Genomic DNA, 24,523 nt, shown 5'->3' with positions numbered 1-24,523 from the left:
TATGCAAATATGACAGAATTATGCAATGTTGTAAAAAAAGCTATATATCTAAAAATTCAAATATGGTACTATTTTCTTTGCTACTAATGTTCTATTAAGTATCAGTACTACATACAAATCATTACATCGTAAGCTGCTTTTTTTTCACTTCGGTGTCACTTTAATTGAATATAAGCTGATGAGAAAACAATCGTATCTATCCTCCTCCTAAAAATGACTTTAAAGTTGCAGAGATATTTGGAGATTCATACCTCTGCAAATGAGACATTCCAAACGTAGCTAAAATCTTCACACAATGAATTAAAGCTTTTGCCTCTGATATTTAACATGGAAAGTAGGAAAATGTTTACACAGCTACTTAGACATTATTTGTACATTGTCCTTTTAGAACACTTGGATTGATAGAGTTCCTTTAAGTAAGTATCTGATGTTGTGTACCCGAGCTTTGGCAGTTTTATGTTACCTTTAAAAACTTAAAGTTGATTTATTGTTTTGTCTCGGCTCAATAAAACAGTCTGTCCCCGTCTCAAAGTGCTAAAATATATAAACTATTGACCTTTTTTTAATCTATCCACTGCTCTCAGAAGCCCTGTTCTTTGCCAGGAAAGTATTTTATGGCTATAAAGCCTTATGAGTGAGGGACAATATAGTCCGACTGGGTCCCGACTAGAAAAAAAAAGGTCGGTTGCAGAGCTGAATATTAACTCTTTCAGGAAGAGGAAAAAGAAAAGCAGCACAGCATATTTATTTGTGTAATAGGCACTGTACACACGTCTATCTCATCATGTCACATGTCCCTTTAATAGCTTCTCAGCTATGTCCGTGAATTTGTAGTATTGTTTACTTTGTCCCCCTGTGCTTCCCCTAGAACAATGCTATGAACTCATAGTCACTTATGTAGTAAATTAGTCAATGCAGTCTTACGATTCCAGCAAATGTTCTTTCAGCTGTTGAACGTTCCAGGCAGCCAGCAGACAGTGTACCCAGACTGATACCTCCTAGTACGCCATCTGCCAAATTACAGCTACAGCGAACCCAAGTCCTGCATTATCTGCTAACTTAAAAGTCCTTCCTTTATTATTGTCTTGTGTCACTCACAACAAGGCAGATCGTCATGTGACTGGTTACACCTCTAAAATAACCAACATGATTGGATCTTGCAACCTCCTCAATCCCATCCCAAAAGGAGCAGGTCCAAAAAGGAAACAGGTTAGTAAACAATGCGAGTTAAACACTTTTTACAAGCAATCTATCCCCATATAAAGAGCACTTGGGCAGCCATTAGTTCAGTGATTAAAGGAACATTTTTGCTCTCCTCTGTCATTGTCAGATTAACACCATGGTGCTAAATTCATTGTGGGTTCAGCCTTCTCGATTACTTAACTCCGTTCACCCGGGCGCAGATCCTTGTCAAGTGGTCCCGACCCTTTGTAGCTTTCTGCCACAAAGTGAAAGATTAAAATAGAAAGCATGAAAACTTCTGATTTTCCACTGCTTATTACTCTGCAAAAAGCATCATTAATTTAAAACGTCAAGAGTGCTTTCTATATGGCATTTGTCGGCTCAGCAACACTTTGATCTTGCTTCAAGTGTGACCCAGTCACTTTACAGGACTATATAAACAATTTACAATGGGGCTACGCCGAATTCACTCTGCTTGTCATTATGCGGCATAGAAAACTGTAAACGGAAGACCCCCTGAAAGGTTACAGCAATAACAGATTGACAGCGCAGATAAAACAGGTCCCTCGCTGAAGACCTTCTGCCCTCTACATCATCTTATCGCTGCTTTAAAGGACAACTGTAATGAGAGAGCTATGGAGGCTGCCATATTTATTTCCTTTTAGGCAATACCAGTTGCCTGGCTGTCCTGCTGATCCTCTGCCTCTAATACTTTCAGCCATAGACCCTGAACAAGCATGCAGCACATCAGGCGTTTCTGACATTATTGTCAGATCTGACAAGATTGTCTGCAAGCTTGTTTCTGGTGTTATTCAGACACTACTGCAACCAAATAGATCAGCAGGACAGCCAAGCAACTGGAATTGTTTAAAAGGAAATCAATATGGTTGCCTCCGTATCCCTCTCACTTCAGGTGTCCTTTAAAAAAAAACACGAGACCCTACATAGAGATTGCTCCCATCCTTGACATGCACATTCAGAACATCTCTCAGCAATGGCACAAGAACATGCTCCACATACCTGGGACAAAGTCAGCCAAGTGCTTCCATCAGTTGCTTAATAAGCTCTTAAACAGCCCGACAGCCGGGGATCAATGCTGTCAGAAGGACACACTGCACATGAATAAGCTCTAGTGGCTCTCTTCATCTGGAAAATGAGTAGACAGCCAGCGCATCTCATTTGTCTGGCCGTGTATCTGTTTCAGCATCATGTTGCACACAAAGTTGCACGTGTCTAGTGACCTACCTGGGGTTCCTGTTAGGTGGACTCTCTCACAAGCTTCTCTCTCGACTCCTCTACGTCTTACGATTCTGTGCCCCCTTTTATCTCAGTTTTCCTCTCATGTTCCCTTCTGCCCCCTCCAGGCGCCCCTTTTTATGTCCCCCCTTCCTCCAATTCATACTTAGGATCTCCTCTCCTCATTTCGCCCCTTTTTTTTGTCAGTTTGAAGCTCCTCCCTATTCGCTATGACACCCCCCCTCCCTCCCTGCAGCAGGTCTCTATTCAGGTGGGCTTTTTATATCAAGATGATGTAATCCCTTCTGTTGCCCTAAAAATAAATTAATAAATCACTATTTACAACGCTCCCTCACGACTTGTTTTGACGAGGGCTCCTCAGATCTCCACAGAGCATGTCTGTTTTCACACCTGTTTGTCCTGCAACAGGGGACGAGCCACAGTTGCAGAGTACAAAAATAAAGTCTCTGTGCCCCTCTTCAGACCCCCACGCATAGCTCTGATGTACGTTTGCACATACTGTACTACTTTATTCATTCTCCACCAGGAAAAAAGGCAAGAGAGCGAGAAGAGGAGTGAAAAAAAAAAAGATACTGGAAAGACGGACACATGGAGGTGTTGCTAAAACAAACAGAAGGAAGAAGAAAAAGTAGACTCAGGCAGGAGCAATTATAGGTTTGATGGAAATAAAGGGTAAACAGAGTGGTCACTTCACTTGTGTGGAATATGAATCTCAATAGAGGGCTTTGCTGTGCGGCTCCCATTTACCTACATGAGGTAACTGCCTGTCAGCGCAGATCAGTATTATACAGCTGGTGTCATTGATTGGCTTCCCACTCACGTGGCAATCCAGGCATTCTATCTCCTAGTCGATTTTTTCATTTAATCGAGTTGACAGAAAAAATATATTTTATTTGATTAAGGGAACCAGTCATTTTCGATTGCGCTGCTACGCTAATATGGGGATTGCGGTGGAAGGCGATCGTTTTACATTGGCAACATAACAAAAAAAAGAACAAAATTGCTGAAGAAAAAAGTTCCACCTGTGTGAGCTGCTGGGCGGCTGTGGACGTCTCTGCGCCCAAGAGCTTGCAATCAGATCTGCAGCAGCGAGAGGGTAACGCGCCTCTCGTAAAGTTTCCCCCGGTGAGGGCGAAGCTTTGAACACTTGTTCTTTAATTCGACAGAAGCGAATTTCCACGAAGAGTAGTTGAACGCAATGCATAGAAACAAGGGGGGATAAAGTCAGAGAGGATAGAGGTAGGATTAGGGGGGGATCAAGGATAAACCCAAATGTAGAGAGAAAACAGAAAGCAGAAGGAGCTGCTGGTGTGGTTTGGAAGTGTGAGATAGGACAGAGATGCAGGGTCACCAGTTCACAGACAGTCAGCTGAGACTGGGAGGACAGCACCCCATTCATAAAATCAGCAGCATGCTCTTACCTAGGCTCGCAAGCGCTTATATTACCTAGGTTGGCACTGCGTGATCCGGCTGTGTAGCTTCTCCTGCTGTTGCTACTAATCCATTCATAACAAGTTTGATCGCTTCCACATCAAGATCACGGGCTGTTTAGTCTCTTGTCTCCCTCTCTCTCTCCCTCTCTTTCTCTCGTACTCTCCACCCCTTTCTCTCTCTCCCTCTTTCATTCCCAAGCTCACCACTCTTCACTTTCACATTTTTGGCAGCTTAAAGCGAACAACAAAAAAATGTTCAAACATTTCAGTGTTTTCCTCATTTTGTAATTTTGTTTTGACATCCCATCCCAGACCTGCTTCACCACCACACTGCATCTCTTTACTCCATCTGTCTCCTCGCACTTCCCTCTACCTCCCGCACAGTTTCATTTCATTCTGTGCTTAAAGGACAACTGAAGTGAGAGAGCTATGGAGGCTGCCATATTTATTCGCTTTTAAGCAATACCAGTTGCCTGGCTGTCCTGCTGATCTTCTGTCTCTAATATTTTTAGCCATAGACCCTGAACAAGCATGCAGCAGATCAGGTGTTTCTGACATTATTGTCAGATCTGACTGGATTAGCTGCATGCTTGTTCCTGGTGTTATTCAGACACTACTGCAACCAAATAGATCAGCAGGGCTGCCAGGTAACTGGTATTGTTTATAAGGAAATAAATATGACAGCCTCCATATTCTTCTCATTTAAGTTGTCCTTTAATTTCTGCTACAGCAGACCTAAACTCAGAACTTCCTCTCTGCTCTAAAAGAAACACAACAGCATATTAACCTCCCTGGCAGTAAGCCCGAATTCAGTACAGGCTACACCGCGCAGGATTTCTCAGGCCCTGCTGGGCCGATTTGCATAATTTTTTTTTGGTACATGCAGCTAGCACTTTTCTAGCTGCGTGTACAAACCGATCGCCGCTACCCGCCGCGCCGCCCCCCCCCAGACCCCTTTGCGCAGCCTGGCCAATCAGCGCCAGGCAGCGCTGAGGGGTGGATCAGGACCCCCGATGACGTCACGACGTTGATGACTTCGATGACGATCGCTGGCCATGGCGACGGAGGAAGCCAAACAGGAAATCCCGTTCTGAGGCGATCGGAGGGGGTGGGGGGATGCCGCTTTAAAAAAAAAATGTAAAGTGCTGCGCTGCCCCCCTGACGGTTTTAATAGACTGCCAGGGAGGTTAACAATTTAGAAAAACATTTCTTGGTTACAGCTTACAGAACTCCTGCAATAAATCTGCAGTGTGTCTACTTCCAGCTTTCATGAAAGCAGTCATAGGATTAGCATCCTGTGCTTACAAATTAGCTGCTCTGCCGAGGTAGCCAGCTGACACAGCTGAAAGATTAAATTACAGTTTAATTACAGATGAGGGGAAATTAGACAGGTTAAACACTCTAAATACAGGGTGCATTTCTCTCCGTTTTTCTTCTGTCTTTAAGTATTTATATAGCGCCGACATATTACGCAGCGCTGTACAGAGTATATTGTCTTGTCACTAACTGCCCCTCAGAGGGGCTCACGATCTAGTCCCTGCCATAGTCATATATCTATGTATGATGTATCATGTACTGCATGTTTCATAGTCTAGGGCCAATTTAGGGGGAAGTCAATTTACTTATCTGTATGTTTTTTTGGGATGTGGGAGGAAACTGGAGTGCCCAGAGGAAACCCACACAGACAAGGGGAGAACATACAAACTCCTTGCAGATGTTAACCTGGCTGGGATTCGAACCGGGGACCCAGCGCTGCTAGGCGAGAGCGCTAACCACTACGCCACCATCTTGTGCAAGAGATTAGGTCCACTTTAATTGACCACTGTGCTCCTGATCCTTCATCCGTTAAGTTTGTTGGTTAGTGTTGTGGCTAGGATTTTTATATGTTGTTGTTTAGGTTTTTTCCTCCTCTCAGTGACAGTTCCTAATTTATTTCCACTTTGGAAATATCAAGAAAGAAAAGAGAAAACGGAATGAATGATTGGCTGGTTCTATTTTCATTGCTGTTTAGATTAGCTGTACACTGGCGCACAGAGGCACTCGACAAATATTTGCTTAACTTGCGTTTTGATGGGAGAACTTCCAGTGACTGACATCACCGGCGATGACGGCCAAAATGACGCAGGAGTGTTACTTTTCCTGGTGTGCGGCGCTTCGGCCAGAATTTTATTTGATGCCTTAACCAGGACATAATATTGCAGGCGGGGATAAGGTGGCATTCAAGACTAGCCAGTAGCTTCTGTTCATTTCCTTTCAACTGGCATAGCCGTTATAGCGCAGTACTAAAATCCCGACTTCTAGTAAATCATCAAACTCTAGTGAGCGTATCATTCCTTCCGTTATGTCATAACTCCAGTCAAATACGACAAGTTTCCACTTAAAGCTGTATTAAAGAAGTATGGGGGCTGCCATTACTGGCTCACTTGAAAACCTGACTTGAGCCAGACCTGCTTTGTAATGACTTGTTAAATATTTAGAAATGTTTCTGCACTCGGTTGTACGCAGGGCTGTGGAGTTGGTACAAAAATTATCCGATTTCTGGCTCCTCAGTTTATGAAACCTCTTACTCCAGGTATCCAAAATTCAGTGGTGGCTCCAGCTTCAAACTTTTGGGAAGGCACAAAGAGGGCACGATAGCTGGCTGGTGAAAATCGATGTTTGTATAATGAGGTTTAGATATTTTTTGACTAACTCAGGTGATAAAATTAAGGCTAACTAGTTCAGCAATGACAGGGACCAAATTTAAAGAGACAATGAAGCGAATACATTTTGCCATTTTTACCTTGTAATTCACTTCAGGAGTCTCAGCAGGAGTAAACCGCCGCATCCCCGCCGCAAAACGAAGGCTTTAGACCCCCGAAATCCAGGGGCAAACATCTTCGACCAACTTGGTTGTGGATTATGCTGCCCTGAGAGGCAGAGATTTCAGCTGCAGCTCTGCCTCTCCTGACGTCAATCGCTGTGCGGATCTCCGCCTCCCCCCCGCCCCTCTCTGTGAAGGAAGACTGAGAGGGGCAGGGAGAGGGGGCGATCAGCGGTGATTGACATCACGAGAGGCAGAGCTGCAGCTGAAAGCTCTGCCTTTTTGAGGAAGCGCTGCCAGGATTGCCCTCCGGGGATTTGGGGGGTCTACAGCCCTCGATTTGTGGCGGGGATGCGGCGGTTTACTTCTGCTGAGACTCCTGAAGCGAATTACAAGGTAAAAATGGCAACATTTATTCGCTTCAGAGTCTCTTTAAACATCACAAAGAGAACTCAGATGCTTTTGAGCAGAGCAGATTGTCCAAATGATGGTGCTATTATTGAAGAAAAGTTACCTACGGATGTACTTAACTAGTTTGCTGGCATGCTTTAGTCCTCTCTTGCTAGCAAGCTGCTCTTGTGTGGACAGATCACAGACAAATCATTCAAGCCTTGTGTCTGACAACACTAAAAGCAAGGGGAAAGTGAATAAGCAGGAGGGAGGGAAACACTGTGTGTGTAATTCCTTATCTTAGTAGATAAGCATTGCTGGAGACTAGAGAGCTTGTATTTTACAGACAGGAAGTTTTGAATCAGGATTATTATCCTGATTAAAAACTTCCTGTCTGTAAAAAAAAAAGCTTTACTGTAGTTTATTGGCTGATTTAAAAAAAAAAAAACAGTAATCTTCCAGCTTGTAAGCCATTTTTAGGCTCTATTCCTGTTGACTGACAATAAAACATACAATCATAAGGAGGTAGAGAGATTTTCTGCAAATATAAGAGTCATCCAGATACATTAATTACAAGGGATAATGCAAGGATTGTGAGGTATCTATGGCAAATATTGTAGATAAGACCCTTGATTTACTTAACACCTACATAGACTCAAGCTGACATGGAGAGTTTTTTTTACAGAACCTATCCTGTTCACTGTACGCTGCTGGTAAGAATAGGGCTCCAGAGAAAAATTAGCCCAGGGGCCCCCCAACAGGCATCCCTCCGTCCAAAAAGCGGCATTAGGGGCCCTTTTTTGCAGCCAAATTTCCCTCCTGAGCCAGCTTTTGTCCCTCCCTGAAAATCAGCTCCCAACTTACCTTTGCTTTCTGAGGCCCCTGTAGAGTCTTTGGCAATACCTAAGCAGTGCCAAAGACTCAGCAGAGGCCACGGGGAGCAATAGATAAGATGGGAGGGAGACAACAGGCTCTGGGGTGATTGCCCCTTTGCCTCTATAGTAGCTCCGACCCTGACCGCTAGAGGCCAAACACAGGCGCCCCAGGAGAGAAGAGACAAGGAGAAGCATTCGCCGCTGTAGAGAAGACACAGGAAGTGACAAGTGAACGTAAGCTCTGCTGTCCACACTGCGCTTCATTAAAAAAAAAAGTCACTACCCTCGAGCTCCTTACCTGCCCGCCGATATCTTTTTCCTGTCTAGATCTACCCTTTTCAACCAAAAATCAATTGTGCACCATTTGTGGCATCAATTAGCAGATTCAATTGACTGGATAGCGACGGAAAATATTGACCAGTGTTTGGCCACGTTCAGGCCGGTATCACACTGCAGTTTAGCTAGTAGCGATAATCCCCGTCTGGCCAGGGTCCAAACAGGAAGTGACGCTCATTTGCGATCACTTCCTGTTTCGGGTGTACGGAAGTGCGCTGAAACGTATTGAAACAAATACGCTTCTGCGCATGTGCCGCACTGCTGCCAACTTTTTTTTTAAAAGACCGCGTCAACATAGACTTACATGACTTTCGGTCCGCCGCAGGTGCTGTGCGGTAAAGTAGATATGCGCTTGCGTTAGATAGGGAACTTCCGCCGCAGCGTACTGCAACGTGGGGAGTGTGAACTCCCCCATAGACTTTCATTGCTCGGGGACGCCGCAACGCCCCAGTGTAAAAGGGCCCTAAGGCTACCTTCACACTGGATTGTTGTACTGTGTTGCGTCGGACAATATAACTCAGGGCCGGGCCGAGGCATAGGCTGGAGAGGCTCCAGCCTCAGGGCGCAGTGTAGGAGGGGGCGCACAATTCATTCAGCTGTCATTCCTAATTGTGTATGAAGCAGAAAGAAATAAGAAAAGGGGATACATAGCAGTGACTGCAAGTCAGATAACTAGATATTAAGGTGTTGGGGAGGTTGTGGGCCCTGTGGCCCTCTTAGTCTAATAGCAATCAGTGTGTGACGGCTGGGGTGATATGGATGGAGGGGCGCACTTTGGTGTCTCAGCCTTGGATGCTGGAGGACCTTGTCCCTGCTCTGATATAACTGCATTCCTAATGCAATGCGTTTATATTGTAATGCTATGTTCACATCGGCGCCTTAGCTGGGCGGCGGTACAGAATCCGCAAGGCATGCTTTGCGGTTCCGCATAACGTACTTTTCATGTACTGTATTCTTCACTGTATGCAAAGCCCACGTACCCTGCAATACGTCTTTCCCCTCCTTTGCATTGAGATTCCGTTTTTACAAGGCACACATCCCCACAATGTGAAACCAGCCTGATGGTTTCCTCCACTTTAAGAAGCTGCAATTTCCCTGGAGAACATGTAAATCTTACACATATGACATCCAGGGACTGTCAGCGGGGGGTCACAAGGGAGCAGCCAGTGCAACCGCAGGGGGGCCCAGAGCTTTAAGGGGGCTCCCTCTGATAAAGGGGTTCAGAACAGGTGTTTTTGTGCCTACACTTATATGAGGGTCACTAGGGGTAGGCTGGGGAAAGGGTGTAAATATTGGGGCCCATCAAGTTTTGCAGGGGTGCCCCATGATTTGTAGCTACACACCCTGGACAGTGGCTAAAGTTTTGAATACACCATGCAACATTATTAATCAGTTACATTAGTTGTCTGATCTAATAATAATGCACAATAAGGGAAAGAGGCGCCCTGATTTGAATAAAAGCTTTTAAAACCAGTTTAAAAACGAAAAAGAAAAATGAGGTATCTTACCTCAATGACGAAATCTCTGTAAACTTACAAAAGAATTTTTATTTGAGCACAGGCAACGCGTTTCGCGGGTCTGAGCCCGCTTCCTCAGGCCAATACAGTGCCAAATGACAGAAATCATGTAGCATAGGGAGCCTCTTCCCTTATTGTGCATAGTTATACCCCCGTACATGTTTGTCCGAGGGGTGGTGACAGAACACCCGTTGTTTTACCACGGTTAATGTTTTGTGCATCCTTTTTCATCTAAGAGAGCGACCGCAACCAGGTCCGTCCAGGACCACCCCGAGTGGAGTCGGGTTTATGGTCTCCACCTGCTTCCTGTGGTCGGTTGCCCCTTGCAACCCTCCTTTGTGAGTAGCCCTTTCAATCAATTGATTTCTCCACACACCTACTATTGACATACTGCACTATCGGGCTCCCTTTTTTGTCTCCTGTATCTTTTTTTTTCCCATAGGGTGCCAAGACACCCCAACCACGATTGATCTAATAATAACATTGACTCAAATAAAAATGTATTAAAAGCTAGGACCCAGTTAATTCAACTTTGAATGAATATCGATTGAAACGTGAGCAGAACAGGCTGATAATCGTGCTGATCAGCATGGAGCTGTGAGGAATTTGAAGTCATCAGTTTGTACAAAGCAAGGGCAGCAGCAAGGGCAGCAGTTCAACTAAAATTCAAAAAGATTTCTCCTTTAAGGCTGCTTTCACAGTGGGACGTTACAGGCGCACGTTAGAGGAGCCTGTAACGCACCCCAATGCACAGCAATGAAAAATAAATGGGCTGTTCACAGTGCCCACGTTGCGTTACATTGTAATGCAGCACGCCTCCATAACGTACTGCATGCAGTACTTTACACGCGGGTTTTTTTTTCATTTTATGGGCGGAGAGGAGGCGGGGAGAGGCCGCTACGTAGCCAGGCACATGGCTACTTATTATTCACTGCACTTGCAGTGTTTACATCCTGGAGTGACCGCGGATTGGTTGGCGGGACCACGTGATGCGGAGAGCTCCGCTCACGTGGTCTCCGCAGTGCCTCCGACAGAGCAGGCGCACCAAGAGCTGCTTGTAATGCGGCTCTTGGTAGCGTCCTGCTCCAACACCATCAGGCGTTGCGTTAGGGGCACATTATGTGCCCTATAACGTCCCCTAAACGCAACGTCCTGGTGTGTAAGTAGCCTAAGTGGAACTGAACTCTTGCACAGGGCAGAAAGAAAACATAGAAATGCCCCATGTATGTATTTAGAGAGTTTAACCTCCCTAATTCCCCCTTATCTGTGACTAAGCACAAGTGTAATTTGATCCCTCAGCTGCGTCAGCTAGCCACCAAAGCAGAGAGCTAATTAGTAAACACAGGATGTTAACAATATGTCTGCTTCCCTGAATACAGGAAATAGACACACTTCATATTTATTGCAGGATTTGTATCAGCTGTAACAAATAAATGTTTTTCTTTAAAAGTTATTTTGCTTCCATTCATATTACTCCCAGCTTTATACTCCCCCCGTACAGCAAGACCCTAATAAAATAAATGAGTTCCTGGATCGTGTCCACCTTCCTGTAATTAACTCAGAAGCTTTAGTGTCCCTCAATATCCCTTTCACTGAACTAGAAGTAACTAAAACTATCCAAAAACTCAAACTGCATAAAGCTCCAGGTCCAGACGGCCTTTCGGCATTATATTATAAAAAATGTCTTCCACACCTAATTACCCCATTAACTAGGGCCCTAAATTCACTACGTAAACTAAATCATATTCCTTCTGAATTTCTGGCCTCTACAATCACTATTATACCTAAACCTCACAAAGATCCCCTTAATCCAAAACACTACCGCCCCATTTCCCTTTTAAACATAGATTATAAGATCCTGACAACCATGCTAGCGGCCCGTTGGAACAAATTTCTCCCCCGTTTAGTCTCCAGGGACCAAGTGGGCTTCATCCCACACAGACAGGCCTCCGATAATCTAAGAAGAAACATCAATATTATTGCGCACGCGCAGAGGACCAAGGCACCTTTAGTGCTATTGGCCCTAGATCTTGAAAAGGCCTTCGATACTGTGACATGGCCTTACATGTTTGAGGTCTTCAGGAGATTGGGTATGCAGGGGAACTTCCTCCACTGGCTCACACTACTATACTCCTCACCCCAAGCTACCCTAAAACTTCCAGGTACTTCTTACCAACCTATTAATATTTCTAGGGGCACAAGGCAGGGTTGTCCCCTTTCACCTGCCATTTTTGCGTTAGCTATGGAGCCTTTTGCAGAATACATTAGATTACACCCTGATATTTCAGGATACACCATTCCTCCTCTCACAGCAAAACTGAGTCTGTTTGCAGATGATGTCCTTCTTACCCTCACCAATCCTATGATTTCGATCCCTAATCTCCTGAAGACCTTTCGCTCTTTTGGCCTGGTATCAGGCTTACATCTCAATATTGATAAGTCGGAAATCATGTTTTGTAACTATCCCAAAGATATGGGTAGAATGATGGCCTCAATATTTCGATTTCAATTTTAACCTCACTACATCCAATATCTGGGCGTTAAATTATGTAATGACGTTTCCCAAATGTATAAATGGAACTATAGACCTCTGGTGCAGGAGCTTATGACCCTCCTATCACAATGGGATTTCCCCCATCTTTCCTGGCTTGGAAGAGTAACAGCTATAAAAATGACGTGGCTACCAAAACTTACATATTTTTTTAGGGTACTACCTATTCAAGTACAAACTCCAGACTTGCAAAAACTGCAAACGGCCCTATTCAAATTTATTTGGAGAGATAAGCGCCCTCGTATCTCAAGAAAAGTTATGCACTGGCACAGGAAGGATGGGGGTCTCTCAGTTCCGCACTTGAAACGATATTTTCATGCTTCTCAATTAGCTTCCCTCCCACTTATTTATGCAGGCCCTCACACACCATTGTGGGTTTCCTTAGAGAACGCCCTTCTATCCCCAATTTCTTGGAAAGGGGCCTTGTGGGCAAAAACACCTCTCCCAGCTAATATAGCTACTAACTCTCCCATATCTGCCTTCATACTGGCTATTTGGCGCAGACACCGTTTTAAATGGAACCTGCAATCCCAACCTTCCCCACGAACAGAATTTCTCCAAAGTCCAGACTTTCTACCTGGCCATGACCTGCGGGCTTTTCATTGGTGGCAGCTAAATGGTATAACCTCGCTCAGAAGCCTGATGATAAGAGGTAAACTCTGTACCTTAAACCAATTCACTGCTGAAAAAAATATGCCATCTTTAGAATATTTCAGGGCCTCCCAAATCTTCCACTACTACAAACGTTTAACATCATTAGCTCAAGATATACAGCAATCTTCTTTTGAGAACATCTGCCTACATGACCCGTTGCGTAAAGGAATCTTGTCTTTTCTATATTGTACCTTTAACCAGCCACCCCCTGATTATAAATTTTCATACATGTTAGACTGGGAAAAAGACATAGGTTCATCGCGCAAAAACGCAAACCGCTAGCGATTTTACAATCGCTACGGTTTGCTTTTTAACATAGGAATCGCGGTAGGTCATTTCCACTACCGCGATTCGTTTTTTGCCGGGAATGCGAACGCGCGGCGGATCGATATTTGCCGCAATTTTGCTATGCAGTGCATAGCATAGCAAAATCGCAGCCGCGAACGTCGGGGAATCGCCGGTAATTGCGATTCAGCAATCGCTAGCGTTCAGCGTGAACGCTAGCGATTGCTAGTGGAAAAGGGCCCTTAGGCTCCTGCATAGATCATATCTAGATCCAGTACGCTTACACAAAATTGACCCAACTCACCCCCCGCAATGCTTCCGAGGCTGCACTGCAAATGGGACTACCTTCCACACATGGTGGACATGTCCAAAAGTCGTATTATTTTGGTCAAAACTAATCAGGAAAATATCAAGCCTATTCTCTCCCCGTGTAGTCAAAAACCCTAAGGTTTACCTGTTGGGACTAAAGCCCCCAAAATTCACAAACCCACAGCACAGACTTTTACAATATATTTTTGTAGCAGCTAAAACCTATATAGCTTCCCAATGGCTGCAGCCCTCACTGTCCTTGGCAGTATTGGAACAAAGAATTGACCACATAATGGTGTGTGAGCGCCTTAATGCCTTAATTAGAGATACAATGGATCAATTCATAAATATTTGGGAACCATGGATAGAGCTTAGAGGGAACCTCAGTCTATCAGCAGTCTTGGAAGCGTAGTTTACTTCTAAATATACACACGCTGGAGGCTCAAGTTAAAAACTATAGACATGACAATAATGACAATTGGTGACCCCAGGCAGTGTACCTCTGTTTCTCCTATTATGATATTATGACTCTATAACTGAATCTCATATTTACTCTATGATATCCTTTACCATTATCAAGCCTGTTACCCCCAAATGTTACCGAATGCACCGTGTTTCTTTACATTCTTATTCCTTCCAGAAATGTTGCTGCTAAACAATTTTGTTATATGTACTATACACAGTTTAATTATGTAATGACTGTAATCTTGTACACTTTTTCTTATGCAGTCGCCCCGCCCATGTTGGGTGGTGTCGACTCCCTTTGGCTAACTATGTACCGTTTTTATTGATTTCACAATAAAAGACTTTGAAACTAAAAGTTATTTTGCTGTTGCGTATCTTGTAGAGCAGAGAGGAAGTTCTGAGTTCAAGGCCGCTTTGAAAACTGTTTGAAATTTGAGTATTCAAGGTGGTGAAATAATTGATACGCTCTGATCGATTTCTAGTCAACGATATATTGAAAAGGTAAGCCTAGTTTTAGTGGCAGTAACAGTGCACTCACCTTCATTCTTTGCCAGGACAGTGTTTGCATGGAGTTTGTATGTTCTTCCCATGTTTGCGTGGGTTTCCTTCAGGTGTTCTGGTTTCTTTTCACAAGCACAAATCATACTGGCCGGTCCATTCACTCCTCAAAGCATTGTCCCTAAAATGTGGCAAGAACATCAGATTGTGAGCCCCACTTCTGTGTAAGGTGCCCAAACACTATACAATTTAACAGATTCAACAGTAGATTTGATATAAACATAAGCCCAATTCACACTTATGTGATTAGCGGGCGATTCCCGGTAATCGCTAAAGCGCTAGCGTGTTTTAAAGCTTTGTTATCCTATGGCAGTGTTCTCACTGTCATGATTGGCGCCGATCGCAGGCGTTTTGTGATTAGCGCAAAGCATTTTGTGATTTTACATGTGAATGGGCCCTAAAGGAGAGATCACACTTGTATGGAAGAAAAATGCACATGTATTTTCGCATGTGTTCTTCTGCCCCATACGCAAGTTTGTATGCTGAAAAGCAATGGCTTTTATTCATAATAGTTAAAAAAACAGTGGTAATTAGAGATGTGGCGAACGGTTCCCGAACCGTTCGCCGGCGAACATCTCTAAATCCATGGGCCTCTTACTACTTCCGGGTCGCAATGACCCGGAGTAGTACGTCTGCGCTGGCCCGGCGGAGCGCGTCCTAGATCGCGCTCCCGTTGCCGGGCACTCTCTGCGCATGTGCGTGACGTCATGAACTGTTCGGCCCAACACTAGTGGTAATGCATGCAATGTGCCAAAAATGCTGCAAGCCGGGAGATTTTTCCCACATGAAAACATGGGCATTAGATGTGTTCATTTTAACCTCCTGAGCGATAATCCCGAGCTGAGCTCGGGGTATATCGCGCAGGAGGATTTCTCAGGCCCTGGTGGGCCGATTTGCATAATTTTTTTTTTTGTTACACGCAGCTAGCACTTTGCTAGCTGCGTGTAACTTCCGATCGCCGCCGCTTGCCACCGATCCGCCGCCGCTCGCCGTGCAGTCCCCCTCCCCGACCCCTTGCGCAGCCTGGCCAATCAGTGCCAGGCAGCGCTGAGGGGTGGATCTGGACTCCCTCCGACGTCACGACGTCCATGACGTCGGTGACGTCATCCCGCCCCGTCGCCATGGCGACCGGGGAAGCCCAGCAGGAAATCCCGTTCTGAACGGGATTTCCTGCTTACTCTGATTGCCGAAGGCGATCGGGGTGGGTGGGGGGATGCCGCTGCGCTGCGGCTATCATGTAGCGAGCCCTGGGCTCGCTACATGATTTAAAAAATAAAAAATTTAAAAAAATAGTGCTGCGCCACCTCCTGGGCGATATAATTGTATCGCCCAGAGGGTTAAAGCAAATCTGAAGTGAAAATAAACTTGTGAGATAATGAATTGTATGTGTAGTACAGATAAATAATAAAGCATCAGTAGCAAAGAAAATAAAGTCTTGTGTTGTTTTCCAGTACAGGAAGAGTTAAAACACTTGAGTTGTTATCTATGCAAAAGAGCATCTCTGAGCTATTTGACCAACTTGGTGGAACTCGGTCCTGTCTTCTGAATAGCTTAAACAACCAAGAAATAGTGAGAGACAGCTTGAGGTTTTACTGCAGCAAAGGGTCATTAGTTCTGCACAGCTTAGTGTGGTTTCTAAACTGCAAATATGACAGAATGATGCAATGTCTAAATAAAGCTATATCACTGAAAATATATATATATTATTATTATTATTATTTATTATTTATATAGCGCCAATATATTACGCAGCCCTGTACAGTGTATATATATATATATATATATATATATATATATTGTCTTGTCGCTAACTGTCCCTCAAAGGAGCTCACAATCTAATCCCTACTCCCTACAGGGGTGCATATTAATTTGGCGCCACACAGTTCGGCGCATTGAGAGCCGAATGACGGCTCTCATCGGTGCCACTAAACTCTGAGGTGGCGTTAAATACTATTCCCCCTCCAAGTTGTCGCAACTCGGAGGGAGATGTAATTCGGGGTCTGGCAGCTGCCAGAGCCCCGAATTACCGCTACACGCTCCACGCAGCATAGCATTGCTGCTATGGGGCGCCCAGTTTCGGCGCTCGGCTCTCAGAGCCGCGCACCAAAATCAGCTGATCCGCCCCTGCAGACATCCTGTGCCCACACAGCCACTCTCCGATGCTCCGGGCCCCGTCTCCGGTTCATTTCTGGAATTTCCAACTTTAAAGTTGGAAAACCACTGCGTCTGCGCGCCCGCACCCTTGCTCTCGCTGACATCACCAGGAGTGTATTGCGCAGGCCCAGTACGGTCTGCACCTGCGCAGTACGCTCCTGGTGACGTCAGCGGGAGCGAGGACATGGCTGCGCAGGCCTAGTGGTTTTCCGACTTTAAAGTCAGATATTCTAGAGGTGAACCAGAGGCGGGGATAGGAGCATCCCTGTGTAGATGCGTGGGCACAGGAAGTCTGCGGGGGACCATTAGAAGCCCCGGGAAAGTTGAACTATTTTTCCCCCTACCCCCGTACAGTATTCCTTTAATTCAGGGATATAATTAGCAATATACTGGCGCTGCTATTTGCCTATGTTTGAGTTCAGAGGTGTTTTCAGCTTCCTTCAAGAATGCCGAAGCAGTCTGGGAATCCAGGGTTCATTTCAGTTCCTGACTTTCATGCAGTCACCCCTGCCCAGCTCTCGGCTGTCTTCCTTTTAACCTATCACAGTGAAGGGCAATCTCTATGACCTATGGTGAGGCTCAGAAGGGGTGACTTGAAGAATAACCTTCCTAAGAAAGTCTCTATTTGCATGTGTGGGGCTCCTGCCATGCTCTAGCAGGAAGGTTAATGTATTGCAAGTGCCTCTGCTGCTCTGTTCTGCATACATCATGTGCATTTACATCCAGACATTAATGACGGCAGGCATAGGGATATGGACACATCATGCGGTGCAGGCGCTGTGTAATACATTTGTATAAGATAAGCACATGCTAATGGAGACCACAATGGCCAACATGCTGGAAACAGATCTGAATACATTTGTTTTGTGCTCTGCATTCCAAAGTGCATTCACATCTACCGGCTATACATTTGCTATTAAAATGAATGCATTACGTTATGAAGAATAGCTAGCTGTAGTAAATAAATACACAACACTTACATACAGACATTGCACAGCAGCTGCAATAAAATGTAAAGTGGGTTCATGCACTAAATAATGACGTCTGCACGCCTTCGGTGGGTAACACAATATTGTGAAGATGTGTTTTAAAGGACAACTGAAGTGAGAAGACCATGGAGGCTGCCATGTTGATTTCCTATTAATCAATACCAGTTGCCTGGCAGCCCTGCTGATCTATGTGGCTGCAGTATTGTTTGAGGGCTCGTTTCCACTATTGCGGTGCGGAATCGCCTGGATTCCACCGCTGATGAAATCGCATGCGGATGCGATTCCCCATGCGTTTTTTATAGGTGAGGGTATATGCGATTTTAACCATGTCACTGCCTGAGTGAATTTACATTGGTACCTATGCGAATTCGCATGCGAATTCGCGGCAAAAACGCATGGGGAAACCGCATGCGATTTCCCTATTAAATACATTGCATACGATTCGCATGCGATTCGCATGCATTCCACTCGCAGGCAAATTCTGCGGCTCTTTTGTGCGTTTTTTCACCGCTGAAAAAAACGCACCTCAACAACGCTACAGTGGAAACAGGCCCATCCACTTGCATTACATGTGCGAATCCGCATGCGTTGGACGCATGCCGATTCGCGATAGTGGAAACGAGCCCTCAATAACACCAGAAACAAGCATGCAGCTAATCTTGTCAGATCTGACAATAATGTCAGCAACGCCTGATTTGCTGCATGCTTGTTCAGGGTCTATGGCTAAAAGTATTAGAGGCAGAGGATCAACAGGACAGCCAGGCAACTGGTATTTTTTAAAAGGAAATAAATATGGCAGCCTCCATATCCCTCTCAGTTCAGTCGTCCTTTAAAGGGGAAATAGTGAAAATAACATGATGAATAAAATTGTTTGTTTTTTTTACAATATTCATTCATAGATTATTTAGTCAATGAATGTCCATTGCAAAATCTTTCTTCTCCCTGATTTACATTCTGAAATGTATCACTGGTGGTGGCATCTTTAGTTCTGCCAGGTGATCTGTACGGAATGTTCCTTACTGAGAGTCCTATGCACAGAGGGAGATGCTGCTTGCTTGGAAGTTGGAAACAGCTGTTATTTTCCACAATGCAATGAGTTCACAGACAGCAGACTGTCAGGACCATGGTTATGACATCATACTGTGGGAGGGGTTTCACCACAATGTCAACCATGATTTATTTAAGAAAAGGAATAGATTTCTCGTTGGAAAAGAGGTATCAGCTACTGATTGGGATGAAGTTCAATCCTTGGTTAAGGTTCCTCTTTAAGAATTTTTTTTTTGCATACTTACACAAAAGTGACATGAATGAATCAGGCGGGCAGAGATTCAGGCTACTATCACGCTGGGGCTTTGCATTCCCTGTAAGAACAGGATGGCAACAAAGTGGAGTGGAAAAGTCACCTGGCACGTTATGCGTGTTGTGCGACGCATACAGTGAAGCCTGCAGTCCATGAAAAGTATGCTTTATTGCAACTGTTATTACTCATGTTATGCGGTACCATATTCCATTTCACCGAGTTATGCCTATGGATTCCACCTCACTGCTAACACGCCACTGTGAACATATCAATACACAATGCCATTATATTTTCCAACACAATTGGCCTCAATTCACTGAGCTTTAACAAACACTTTATCAGACGTTTGATAATTTACCTCATGGGTAAAATCTATATTTGAATTCAATAAGGTGTTATATATTTATCGAATGTTTTATCGATAAAATGTTCAATAAATCTACAACACCTTAGTGAATTCAAAATTAGATTTTACCCATGAGGTAAATTATCAAACGTTCGATAGTGTTTGATAAAGCTTAGTGAATTGAGGCCAATGCGCCCGCGTGAAAGTAGCCTTATCAATTCAATAACATGTTAATTATTCTGTCGTAGAATACTAGTGTTGCTGGTGTTACTGCCAGTGCCACTACCATCACTACTACTATAAAGAACTATGAGAATGCTATGGACCAGTAAGGTAAAGGAGGATGGGTCGCAGGTTTTACAATCCACCCAGCACTGTTTTGCATGATACAGACCACCAAAAAGCAGCTTTCCAAAGACAGCCAATGCGTGACAGTTGTAAGCAGAGAAAAGTTTAGTCATCGGGATAGGGATTTAGGCACTCAGCTAAAATATAGCCGGATTTTAATACGCGTTGACACCTGCTATAGCGTCCTGTTACCGCAGTAACACGTGTAATGATACGCGCAGCAAAAACAAAATTAGCTGCTGGCGGGTACCAGAGGATCCAGGAGTGATGCTGAGGGCACAGGATGGCTGCAGGGGGCTGGTAAAAGCCCCAGGTAAGGGAAACTCATTTTTTCCCTAGGATTTAGGTTCCCTTTAAGGCACCAGGTTATCCTGGTAGATAGAGGGTGTTAGTGTAAGACATATATGGGGGGGAGGCTAGTGTTAGGAGCAGGTGGGGTAGGTTAGTGTGAGAATAGCGTTACAGTGAGGGATGCTATTATATCTCTATATTCTTCTATTGGGATTTCCACATGCCTATTTTACTGGGCAGCCTTTTTAACCCTTTAGCAGCCAATTTATTTAGAGACTTGCAAGTGCTCCAGGCCAATTTATTTTGAGCAGATTTTTTTTCCTTTGTTACATTTTCTTGCTTCTAATTAGTACTGCTAAATATGTATTTATAGTCGCTTGTCACTAAGGTGCAGTGTGGGAGAATAACAGAGGACTTCTGCTTTCAGTTTCTATATTTTCTACTCACAAGTTTTGCTGACTGAAGTCAAAAGCAGTGCAGTTATCTCAAACGAGATAATCCAATTAAAGCTGCTAATGGGTTAAATGTACATGCAATAAAAGCATTTCTGATGATGGAGATAAATGGAGAATTTTAGTTCTTGGGGGGCCACCCTGATGCGCACTTTGGAACCAAATCATCCCAGCTCTCATGGGTCACCATAGCTGGAGGGGGCACCCTGGGGGGCCCTCATAGGCTCTGGGGCCCTAGGGCAATTGCCCCATTTGCCTCTATGGAAGCGCTGGCCCTGACTACCTGCAACAATCCTGCTTCATGTGTAGCACTGTAAGCAGAAGTTCAGTGCATTATACCTCGTTGGCAGGAGAGAGCAATTAATATTTAAACTCGCACCATTTACTTGAACAGGGATAGCGGAGAGTAGTAGCAGTTCAGAGCTAGGACACCTGGCTCCATATAGATATACATAAACAGACAAAAAGCCGAACTAAACCATAGTAGCAACATACACTATGAACATTAAAGTCATTCTTGCCTGCTGATTTATTATCTTTACTGTAAAAAATGGTTCTAATCTAGTGTGGGTGCATGGCCAATGCCTGGATGCAGACTGGGGCAGCTCTGATTCACAACACTGATTCCTTATTGCCCTGTTGCCTAAGCCTCCAACACACAATAAATAGATCCGAGCCACCTGGCATCCACCGGAAGCAGCTTTACCATGTGCCATCCATCGTCCCACCTGCTGTCTCCATAGAAACAGCACAGGTCGCCTGGCTATATACACGAGATGTATTAGTAAGGCGCTTGTTACTCACAGTGTTGCCTTAAGAGGCAGAATCCTTACAAGTAACTTTAACTGAAGGTGTGTTTAGACCAAGGGTGTCAAACTCAAATACAAAGTGGGCCGAAATTGAACACTGGAAGCAAGTCGCCGGCCAACCTCAATGACTAGTAGCCACCTTCCTTCCTTTATAAAGTGGTCCCTGGTGTCTAATGGCTCCCCTCCAATACCTATACAGTTCTCCGGTGTCTAGTGGTTCTACTCCCTCCCCTATACAGTTCCCCGGTGTCAAGTGGTCCTCCCTCTCCTATACAGTTCCCTGGTGTCTAGTGCCCCCCACCCTACCCTGTACAGTTGCCTAGTGTTTAGTGCTTTCCCCCTACTTCCCCCATATGGCTTCCCTGGTGTTCTATGGCTTCAACTCCAATATAGCTTCTCTGGTGGTCTAGAGTGGGCCAAACATAATGCACAGTGGGGAAACCACTTGGGGGCCAAATTTAATGGCTCTGAGGGCCAGATTTGGCCCACGGGCCGGAGTTTGACATGCGTGGTTTAGACCTTCATCCTCATACTAATCTTTGCCCTTAAAGGGGAACTGAAGATAGAGGTATATGGAGGCCGTCATGTTTATTTCCTTTAAAGCAATACCAGTTGCCTGGCTGCCCTGCTGATCCTCGGCCTCTAATACTATTAACCATAGCCCCTGAACAAGCATTCAGCAGATCAGGTGTTTCAGTTGTTCAGACTTTAAAGTCAGATATGACAAGACTAGCTGCATGCTTGTTTCTGGTTTTATTCAGATACTACTGCAGAGAAATAGACCAGCAGGGCTGCCAGGCAACTGGTATTGATTAAAAGGAAATAAACATGACAGCCTCCATATAGCTCTCTCTTCAGTTCCCCTTTAAGTCCACCATACACCATTATGAAGCTTTAGATCAGGTAAATGATTGATATCTGACTGATATCCCTGTTTACTTCTTAGTATGCCATCAGATGTCCCACCCATGTAGAACTGATAGAACAATGGTCTTGCTCGATCAATGTTTGAATGAAAATCAATTGAAGTGGCCCTAGTTTTTCATATATTTTCATTCAGTTAGATGGCTTTTTCAGATTGAACATCAATCTTTAAAAAAAAAGTGTATGTTAGTTGTAAGCCTACAGAGTCGGAATTCTGGGAAGGCTACAAAGGCCTGGGCCTTGTGCGGCTGCAGCCCAATCAGGCACCTGAAAATAAAAGAGGGGTTGCTACGTATAAAACAGGAGGGTGAAAATGGGGAACAACACATGAAAAATGGAAGCTGATGTCCAGGGGAACTGTTAATAAAAGAGGGAGCTACAGCACATGGATGAAACGCATGGAAGAGGAGCTGCACATGGAATGGGAGGGACGCTCCTGTACACGCCGGAGTCACATCATACATAGCCTAGGGGCACAAAAAGTATAAATCGGCCTTGTACAGGTGGCCATATATCACTCAATGTATGGCCAGATCGACCATTAGATAAATCCCTCTCTGATCTAATCTGATCAGAGAGAAGCCTGTTACCTGCAGTGCCAACACACTACACTGCCCAGCAACTTCCAGAAGATTGAAGCTTGATATGTGTATTTGTCACACGGATAGGTGAGCCTTTAACAATGCAGCCAAGCATGGGGGGGACACATATACACTTGGAAGGACACGGGGGCCCGGTGATCACTGAGCTGCCAAACGCCGTTACCATTGCTCACCGATCAAGCCCTTGTGACCGAGATTTTCCAGCATTCCCGATCGATCCTTCAGACCAATTCCTTGCCATGCTGCTGTACCGATTCTCTGTTGATCTGATAAAATAATCAGATCGAAAGGTCGTTCGGCCCACAATATCGAATAATGTATGGCCACCTTAATGCTAGCTTTAACCATTAAAACTATCTTTAACCCTAAAAACTAGTCCTATGACTAATCTCCATAAATAAATGTGCCTCACACTGACCTTAACCATAGCAGCGGTCCCGCTGTCGCTGTGCCCTGCTGCTCACCCCTGCCTCAGTGGAGGAGGGACCACCAGGGCCGGACTTCTGAAAAGGCTGCAAAGACCGAGGCCTTGGGCGGCTGCGAGCCAAGGGTCACCTGGACATGAAAGATGTGTTACTACATACGAGGCTGAAAATAGGAAGCAACACATGGAAAGGGAAAATGATGCCCAAGGGGGCTGTTCATGAAAGAGAGGGGATGCTGTACATAGATGATAGAAATACAAGAAGGGGCTGCACAAGGAATGGGAGGGGGAGTGCAGCACAATAAAGGATAGCCACAACATACTTGGCCTAGGGGCACAAAAAGTATAAATCCGGATTTGGGAAAAATCTGCATCAGAAAGTAACATCCACAAACATGATGTAGATGCGTACGTTAAAAAGGGGCGCTGGGAAAAAAGGGCGCGGGGTTTTTAACGATAAGCATGGATAACGTTTAAAAATGTATTGTACTGTATTTCGTTTAAAATTAATGTTTTATAAAGTTATAAATCATTAAATAATGTGCATTAAATCGGCAATTGTAAAACCGTTAAAATCTTTTGTTTAAATAGTGAAACGTATAATAACGTTTAAAAAAAAATTACTAAGTAACCCTCCCTGTACCTACCCCTAACCCCTAGACCCCCCTGTTGATGCCTAAACCTAAGACCCCCCCTGTTGGTGCCTAAGTAACCCCCCCTGTACCTACCCCTAACCCCTAGACCCCCCTGTTAGTGCCTAAACCTAAGACCCCCCTGTTGGTGCCTAAACCTAAGACCCCCCTGTTGGTGCCTAAACCTAAGACCCCCTGTTGGTGCCTAAACCTAAGACCCCCCTGTTGGTGCCTAAACCTAAGACCCCCCTGGTGGTGCCTAAACCTAAGACCCCCCTGGTGGTGCCTAAACCTAAGACCCCCCTGTTGGTGCCTAAACCTAAGACCCCCCTGTTGGTGCCTAAACCTAAGACCCCCCTGTGATAAGCATTAATAAAGTTTCAAAAACATATTGTGCGGTTTTTTCGTTTAAAAATAATGTAAAAAAAAAAAATTGTACTGTTTTTCGTTTAAAAATAATGTTTGAAAAAAATATTGTACTGTTTTTCGTTTAAAAATAATATTAAAAAATGTATAAATCAATAAATAATGTGTAATCATGAGAAGCAGTAATAAAACATTAAGTCTCCGGGCGCCGCTTTTAAAACGTTATTTTTCTCCGGCGCCCTTTTTTCCTATCGAGCGCCCATTAAACGAT

General features: G+C 44.6%; 1 protein-coding gene across 9 annotated transcripts in view; it reads right to left on the bottom strand.

Annotated features, from left to right (window-relative positions):
• The window catches only part of PAPPA2 (pappalysin 2), a 478,727-nt gene that overhangs the window by 380,711 nt on the left and 73,493 nt on the right, over window positions 1-24,523 (bottom strand). For 5 of the 9 annotated variants that reach the window (XM_068239634.1, XM_068239629.1, XM_068239632.1 and 2 more), the window contains one exon: window positions 14,596-14,736. The gene's annotated coding sequence lies outside the window, so the exon portion shown is untranslated. Of the gene's footprint in view, window positions 1-2,202; window positions 2,329-2,427; window positions 2,463-3,860; window positions 3,979-14,595; window positions 14,737-24,523 lie in introns of those variants that run through there. The other 4 variants (XM_068239635.1, XM_068239637.1, XM_068239636.1 and 1 more) reach the window with 4 other exon arrangements.

This window comes from Hyperolius riggenbachi, chromosome 6 (assembly GCF_040937935.1).
Source record: "Hyperolius riggenbachi isolate aHypRig1 chromosome 6, aHypRig1.pri, whole genome shotgun sequence".
In the NCBI taxonomy this organism is placed as follows: Eukaryota; Metazoa; Chordata; class Amphibia; order Anura; family Hyperoliidae; genus Hyperolius; species Hyperolius riggenbachi.
The sequence above is the reverse complement of the archived record's forward strand: the minus strand, read 5'-3'. Positions and strand labels throughout refer to the sequence as shown.